Raw genomic sequence first — 7,816 nt, 5'->3', positions numbered from 1 at the left:
CTCCACTGTATATGTGTTGGGGGCCTCCTATCAGTTAGTGTGTGCTGCCTGGTTGGTGGCTCGGTGTCTGAGAGATCTTGGGGGTCCAGGTTAGTTAAGACTGCTGGTCTTTGTTCTTTATTCCCTTCTTTGTCCTTCATGAAATAGGTTTTCTTTTTCAGCACTGTGCATAAATGTCTGGATTACTTAAAAAAAAAATCTTGGGGGGGGGGGATTAAAATATAATTACATCATTCCATACACCCTTATCTCCTTTCCCCCCTCCAAACCTTCCCATGTAACCATCTTGTTTTCTCTCAAATTCATGCCTCTATTTGTTCCATTGTTGTTACGTATATTCTGAAATATATAAATACAACATGCTCAGTCCCTGTGTTACTTGTCAAGACTGACCTCTCCCTCTTGCATGGGTATTACTTTTAATTCTCCTACTTTATGCCAACAGACTAAAGTTTTTGTTATCATTTGTTTCTTCAGTTGATATTTATTTACAAGGTTGGGAAAGAACATGTAATAAACATATTTTTAAAGTCCTGTTGGCCAGAATTTGAACATTTAATACAGAAAATCATTAACCAAGAAAATAAAATAAAATAGTTTTACCCTATCTAGTGCCTTTCCAACTCAGTCCTTTGTTTTAGAGCTTAATAGCAAATGCCCCTCACAGCAGTGAGCACACTTGAAGTTTAAAGTGAAATTGAATAACCACACAGTGTTCTTGGCTACGCATACATTTCTGTAGAAGACAATATTGTCTGATGAGATAGAGGAGAGAGAAAGAGACTATCCAGTACAACACTATTTCATTGTGTTCAGCAAATACCCGCTTTAGTAAATATATGATAATGAATACATATAATTCTGAATAATTATTTTTCATTAGAAATAAATTAAATATGATTATGTCAAAGGTTTTTTGATTTCCATTTTCTGAAAATTTTTCTGCAAAAATAATTGGATCCTTACTGAGTATTGGATTTCACTATTCTATAGTATACAGTCAATATCATACAATTTCAAGACAGAAAGTACAGCACAGGTTACCTAGGAAAATGCAAAGTTTTTAAGAAGCAGATAGAAACATCCAGAGGCTCATTATCATGTCTGAATTGATTAGCTATGTGGAGATGAAGAAAGACTGGAACTAACGTCTTTGGGCTATGTATGAAGTGCTTTTTCTGATACAGAAGAAATCAGGGTTCCCTTGGGTTCCTTGGTTTTATTAATAAAAGAATTTTAAAATAGACTCCAATGGAAGCTCAAGGACATTTTTTTTTTAGAGTTTAAAAGACACTCCCACCCCACTGAGGGAAGGCAAGCTGTAAATACTTGACAGTTTCCTGGAGGAGACAAATAGGGAGAATTAAAAAAAAAAAATCCATGTGACTGAAGCTGTTATGGAGGACAGACATATGGCAGACAAGCAACCACATGGCAGGGGGCAAAGCTTTGGAGAAAGAGTAATAAGGCAGCCTAGAACACTGAGGAAATCCAAAGTGGGAAGGCAAGCCTATTTTGGAAAGAGATAGGTGTTTCAGGCTGGAGCAATGGCTCAGCACTGAAGAGCATTTGTTCTTACAGAGAAACCAGGTTTGGTTCCCACCACTCAGAGGATGGTTCCCAAACGTTCATAACTCCTGTTCCAGTGGATCTGGCTTACATGATACACATACATAAACGCAACCATAACACTCCTGCACATAAAATAGATAAATAAATGAAAGCAATGTTAAGTTAAAATATATTTTAAAAATCAAGTATGAGAGAGAGAGAGATTACATTTTTATGACTAATCCAGACAAGTAGGTAGGAGAGCTGCTTCACCAGGGGTAGGGATTCTGGGAAGAAAAGGTATAGTAAGTATATCATTAAAGGAAATGTACCCTGCCTATCTTTTTGTTGTGGCTTAAAGTGAGTCTGCATTCCTAGGAGCTAACCCTTGGCCAAGTGATGGACCTGGTCCAAATGGAACATTAGATTTCCACCCAGAATAAAGTTTCTATTCTCTTGGCTAGAAGGAAATTCTTTTCTACGCTATCATGTCTATGCTGTTTGCCCATACTGAAAGAAAATCCAATAACAAGAACAACAAGACAAAGTATATAGACACTAATTTTGTATCATACCAATGACAGGAGCGTCTTATAAATTTTCTACCTTACAGGAAATGTCAGTCCAAGGTCATGCGCTTCGTGAGTCTAAGATTATATTAGCCACAATGAACGGTGAACATGCTTTTGTTGGCTCATGTTTCTATAAATATTTATAGTTGTTTGAATTACAGCATTTTCCTGTCAATTATTGTCTATGTAGAAGGTAAAGGCTGGCAAACATTTCATCGACCGACTTGGAAAGAAAAGCAAAAAACAACAGAAAAATAAAACAAACAAACAAACAAACAAAAAACCCAAAGATCACTGTGGAATATAAACATATGATGTCATCACTAAAATTTTGGTAACCTAAAGAAACAATGCATGCCAATTGTTTATTTAGGGAAGTCTTCTAAATCTTCAAAGATTCATCGTGCTATAAAAATCTAAATTCTTCTATTACCTTTGTGTTTCTTTATTAACTTCATGTGCCATTATTCATTTCTCTAAGGACAAGAACATTGATGTCCCTCACAGATCACAGCAGTACTTCCAAAATACATGCTTTGTGTGTAGTTGGGTGGCTAGAAAAAAATAATGCTGAGAAAACGCATTAGATCTGTTTTGTTTTGTTTTTAGACGAGGTAACAAATAAATTATGAAGTCATTTTGAAATAAAAAATATTTGTCAGCTACTATGGACTTCTCTAGTACTGATTGTGAGCAATGGTTCTCCCAGAGCAAAAACATACAACAAATGATGAGATACAAGGTCTAGCAACTGTGTGGGTTTTTTTAGTTTTATTTTTTTGTTATTTTTGTTGCTGTTTCTCTGTCTGTTTGTTCGTTTTGTTTTCTTGAGGCAGGGTTTCTCTCTGGAACCCTAGTTTGTTCTGGAATTCTCTCTGTAGACCAGGCTGGCCTCCAACTCATAGACATCTATCTGCCCCTGATCCCTAAGTGTGGGGATTAAAGGTGTGGCTCACCATGCTTTTAAGAAACTATTTTAACTAACAATTTGCTTCACACTGTGACCTCTTAAATGATCAGTCACTGAAGGTTGAGTTTTCTTTTTTGATCAATGACGTTTTTCATCGGAAATATTCTTCAAGATATTAATAATATTGTGATAAAATAATAAAAATAGCTTTGCAAGCAGAATTGAGAGGATTTCTAGATTCTAGATTCCTTAGGACACTAGAAGACTAGATAACTTTGATGGACTTACTCTGTGTGGGGCAGTCAGTAAATGTTTAATCTCCCCCTCAGTCCCAGCTTAGAACTTTATTTCCCATTGATTAATGATTATTTGGGAAGACATGTGTTGCAACTTTCTCATTAAGATGAAGAGCCATTCAGGATCACATTTACAGTCAAGTTCCAGCTATCACGGTTGTCTATTGTCACATCTTAACCAAGAAAACTGTCTACTTTCAGAGTTCGGACTCACTTCTGATCATCTGATACTACTGTTTTACTGTTGCTCATCCTTTGTTTCTGGTGCAATTTTCCACTTGAAGATCTACCTTTTTTTTTTTTTTTTTCTTGTATGATGAGGAAGAAAATGATAATTACAGAGGAAAACAATAACACCATACTGTTATATTCTCTCTCTCTCTCTCTCTCTCTCTCTCTCTCTCTCTCTCTCTCTTGTTTTAAAGTACTTTTAAATTTTTATTCTGATTTTATGTATATAGATGTTTGGCTCGAATGTATGTTTATGCACCAAGAGGATTTATGTCTGCAGAGTTCAGAAGAGAATATTGAATCCTATGGAAGTAGAGGTAAGGACAGTTGTGAATCACCATTTTAGTTCAGAGTACTGAACCTGGGTTCTCTTTTAGAGAAACAATTGCTCTTAAAAGGGTAAGCCACCTTTTCAGCCCCTATATATAGCATCTTGACATGATGGCATTATTATTACCTTATGGGCAGACATTAAAATCTATGCATTAAGGAATTCTTAATGGGCCTTCATAGAGAACAACCATACCAGTTACCCATGAAGGCCCTTCATGAGTGGCTTTGTCTCCTGAGATTTTTGTTAGAGTCTATAGTTACAACGAACAAGCCCATATTACAGTGATTTGCATAACAAACACTTTTTATTTCATCTATATTACATTTTTTTTCTACTGGTCAACTTCATATTTTCTACCAATTCCTTCATTCTTGGATTGGTACAGAAGAGGCTGTCTCCATCCAGGGATACAGGCATACTACAGAAGAAATCACAGAATGGTTATATCTTTCATACTTTAAATTGAGAGTTATATGCTATTCTATTGCTTATATTCCATAGGCAAAATAGATCAAATAGAGAAACTTAGAATCAACTATAATAAAAATAAAATGACTCATAGAAATGATACTGTCACACTGAAAGGCCATACTGGAATGTAGTGAATTTTCAAATGTCTATTGTATGTTTTCTTGACTACAAGTCATCACATGAGTTTGTCTCAATAACCTGCCTATCATGATCTGATTTGGTGTATCAAGGAATGAAGTTTCTGATGCTCTACAAACCTGTTATCAGGGTACAGAGTCTCAGTGTTACTCTTCTGGAGGAGAGCTTCACTTTCTCTGATGAATTCTCTCTAACGCTCCTTCATCTAAGAAAAAAAAAAAAAAAGCAACACTGCTTCTTTTGGTACAAAGCAAAGATGGCGAAACGCTAAGCAGGAAATACATAAATACATGACACACTTAAGCTTCTTCTCCATCAGACTCTCATCTCTTGTTTATATAGCCAGGATGTCAGTTTGAAGGTGATGGTCAAAGAGCCAGCCTGATCTCTTTTATATAAGCCTGAGCATTGGTACTGGCCCCTCCCAGAGGAGATTATAGCCTACTATGACCAACTCTCTGTACTCACACAGAACAACAGACATACTAATATCTATTTAATATAAGTACAGACACTTAATCCATCTATGAAGGACTCCACTTTTTCAAATGGAAAGAGCCTGCTACACTAACTGAACACTGTTAGAACCACTAGGACACATAGGGAGGTAGTTTGAACAGGAATAGGGAGAGGTACTTTGACATATGACCTATTTGAGTTCCAAGACATTAAGGGCAGACTTGGTACTTCTTTTTTAAATGCATAATCACGTTTGTTTTGAGCACTAGACGTTTGCATTTTAGAATGGTGTTGGTGATTAAATGAACCACGCCTCCTGCCATACTGATCAAACATGTAGGTCCCCATTAGGACAATTTAAAAGCACTTCCAATTTTGTAAAACCGTGGAACTTACACTTTAGAATTTTCCATCCCTAACTACTTCTTGCACGTCAGAGGAAATCTATCCCATTTAAAATAAAGAAAAGATTTTAAATTAAGTCACAAAAGGTCCAGAGAACTCTAAATTCAGTCCAGTTCTTCTTTGAAACCACAACTGATGAAAAAAAAAAAGTTCTTTGTTAATTTCAGTTTGTGTTACATTCTTAATTTCATTTAAATGTAGGTATTTTGTAATTTCCGTTTCCTTTCATGTGAAAAAAAAAAAAGCTGTATTGGGGATTATAGACATAAAGCTTCACAAATTACATGTATCCGGTATAAACTGGTTTGTACACAACACTCCCTTTATAAACAAACAGCATAAAGTGTACCTGATGTGATGTGGACACTCAATCATTTGACATCAAGCTCTGTATTTTACCATATAATATAAAGCTTTCACGATTTCTTTTTTTTTTTTTCATGAAAACTATTTAAAAGAAAGAGAAAAATTACTTTCCACTGGAACTCTATGTAAAATATTTTATTTTTAAAGCAAATTTGTAATTATTTCAGGTTTGATAGATGAATATTTTCGAATTTTGAGACAAAATATTGCTCTATACTGGATTTGAAATCATTAAACATTTACTGATTTTCACATACTCTATGTCACCTACTATACCATGTGAAATCCCTTTTTTAAAATATTGGAAGACTTTATTAAGAATATGTACAATTTGACCACAGAGTTGCTTAACTCATTTTTCAAGTAGACACCATACTCTTGAGAGGACATTTTCAGTGTGAAGTAAAGATTTATTTATATACTAGGTACTTCAATGCATAAAGAATAAAACAGGAAGGGTTTGGATGCTGAAATAAGCATTGTCTCTGTATTTTGACTTTATCTAATGTATGATTCTAATCATTGAGAGACTGATAATTTTGATATCAGTGGTAAGGAGGGATCAAATGCTCATAGAAGCAAAAAAATGGCAAGACCGAAGCCTTCTGCAGCCTAAGAACTATTTGTGTAGCTTTCTGAAAGAGACAGGGATGATGGCTCTCAAGGCAGTTACTTTGATCACATGTTATCTTGGTGACCACAAGGTAACAGATGCTTCAAGAGAAACTGGAAGAACAGAATTACAGATTTTTATTCCTTGCTACACTAAAGAAGAAAAACAATCTCTTAAATAACATAGAAAAGCAACCTAGGCAAGTGTGGAACTGTAAAAGGTATTGAGGTGGCACAGGGGAATCAAAGAATAGAAAATATTCACAAAGAAAGAAGATGTGTCCTTTCTCTAACTCCTCCAGTGGGTACCTTGTGCTCAGTTTAATGGTTGGCTGCCAGCATCTGCTTCTCCAGCCACATATGTAGCAGAGGATCGCCTTGTCGGGCATCAATGGGAGGAAAGACCCTTGATCCTGCAAAGGCTCAATGCCCAAGTGTAGGGGAATTTGAAGGCAGAGAGGTGGGGGAACACCCTCATAGAAGCAGGGAGAAAGGGAAGGGATAGGGAGATGGGGCAGACCAGGAAATGAGATAACATTTGTAATGTAAATTTAAAAAATCTAATTTTTAAAAAGGAAAAAAAAAAGAAAGAAGATGAAAAAGACAAAATCTGGCCTACTGGAAGAGTCCTTTGGGGGTTAGAGGAAAGAGTATACTTCACAGAAAACATATGAGGTGTTTTCAGCCCAGCCAGGCCTGACAAGGTAGGCCTTTAACTTCAGGTAACAAGAAGCTGATGTTGGAAGATCAGACGTTGAAGACTTGTTGGGACTATACAGCAATTCTAGGCCAGTTTGGACTAATGAGTGAACTGCTGTCTCAAAACTATGTTTAATAGAAAATAAGTAGACTGGGGATATAGCCCATGACAGAGTGCCTGCCTGATAGGTACTTGAGTTTCTTTTCCAGGACAGTCTTTCAGAGTTAGGAAATGTTAAACATGAGCTACTTTACCTAGAAAGAAGAAATGCAGTTATGTATAGAATTTGACTGGACAATGAATATTTACTCTCTCTTCTCCAGATGAGCTACTTGATATGGATGGAGCATCAGTGGGGACCTGCCAGATCACTGGCTTGGAGCTCTACCTGGAACTAAGTAGCCAGTCAACAAAGGTAATTTGAGGTGGAAAACGAAACAATAATTCCTCTGGCTTATTATCACTTCTACGGAATGAACACAAAGGATATAAGCATAAGAAGTCTGGTAAACAACTCTGAGAGGTTACAAGTCCTAAAATAGGAAATTTAAAGATTTGTTATAATGTACTTTTGTCCGTGTTCCTGTTTTCGAGCTGGAGATTTTGTAGATTGAGGAATAGAAGAGGAATGGTTTGCTGAATAAATAAAAGTCCAGGACAGAATCTGGTTGCTTTTCCAGGATGTTTCTACAAGATTGATGAACACCTGGAGTATATAGCACAGAATGGTCTGGAAGCCTGCCAGACTTGTACTATAAAGTCACAATCTAA

The sequence above is a fragment of the Arvicanthis niloticus genome, chromosome 19 (assembly GCF_011762505.2).
Source record: "Arvicanthis niloticus isolate mArvNil1 chromosome 19, mArvNil1.pat.X, whole genome shotgun sequence".
Lineage (NCBI taxonomy): Eukaryota > Metazoa > Chordata > Mammalia > Rodentia > Muridae > Arvicanthis > Arvicanthis niloticus.
Note: the sequence above shows the minus strand (reverse complement) of the source record.